Source organism: Colobus angolensis, unplaced genomic scaffold (genome assembly GCF_000951035.1).
Source record: "Colobus angolensis palliatus isolate OR3802 unplaced genomic scaffold, Cang.pa_1.0 Scaffold914, whole genome shotgun sequence".
NCBI lineage: Eukaryota > Metazoa > Chordata > Mammalia > Primates > Cercopithecidae > Colobus > Colobus angolensis.
This window is the reverse complement of record NW_012123088.1, coordinates 1-1,221: the sequence shown is the minus strand read 5'-3', so window position 1 is coordinate 1,221 and position 1,221 is coordinate 1.

The window sequence follows — 1,221 nt, the reverse complement described above, 5'->3', positions numbered from 1 at the left end:
TAAATGATCTGGCTGAGACAGACTAGTTGGGTTTTTAATCAGAGAAGAAAAGAAGCATTCCAGGTAGTAGCATTGTGAATGGCATACACAAGGCCACAGAGTGAGCTATTCAGGGATGCTAATAGTAGAATAGATGGGAAGGAATGAATGAAATGGAGCTAGAGAAGGTGGTCAGGGTGCATTCAGAAGGATGTTGGGTCTCTCTAAGTCACTCATCAGCAGCAGCTGTGGGCTCTAGCAGAGTGTCACACATAACAGTGCTGATGAAATGCAGCGTCTTCTGGAATTCCTTGCCCAGGCATACACTGTAGTCTTCTTCCCTGTCCAACACCCTGCTCTATGATTCTGTGGGGACTTCAAAAGTAAGCAGGTGCAGCTGATAAGCTTTGGGGAGGAATACAGAAAAGCTGTCCATGGGCAGTGAGAAGCTGAAAATGATGTGAGTCTATATTGAGAGTGGGTGGATTAATATAGACATTAGTCAAGATTCTTTTGGTTGCACCAAGAATGGACACTGGTTCACCTAAGTGAAATGAAAAAGCTACATTTGAACAGCAGGGGGATGAAAAGGTGAGTTAAGACATCCCATCTTAGGAAGTCAGATGCAAAGATCTCAGCAAGAGGCTTGAGACTTTCTCTCGAGGGGCCTGCCATGAAGAAATCTTGACCTCCAACAGAAATGTCCCTTGGAATAAGTGTCATATTCCTAAAAGAGAAAACTGATTGGTCCGTTTTTTGGCCCAGTGTTTTTGTGGCTGAACCAGTCAACCATGGCCACAGAATGGTGGGGGTGTGTCCCAAACTTGGGCCCTGAAGGTTGGGGTGATCTGCTGTGAGCCCAGCAGCACCCACCCAACCCCAATCCAAAATGGGAGATCATGATGTATTAATTCTTGGAAAGCGTCAATAACGGCACTCTCCAGGAATGAAGCAAAGCTGTCCACCATTCAAAGCTTGGCGTGGGGTAGTTAGATCTACCCTTGCTGGATCCAGGCTTTAAGAAAGTTTGACTTTATAATTTATGAAGGCAACAGGGAGCCAACAAATCCATTCAGCACACATGAAATATTTCAAGTGAGGCACCAGGGAACTGGAGCAGGTCTTAGAGAAGATGGATTTACATCTGGCAATAAATCCCAACTCCAGTAACCTTTGCACTTAGGTCTGGATTTTGTCTGGATATTAAAGCCTTTATAAGTGTTTAAGAGCATGAACTCTGTA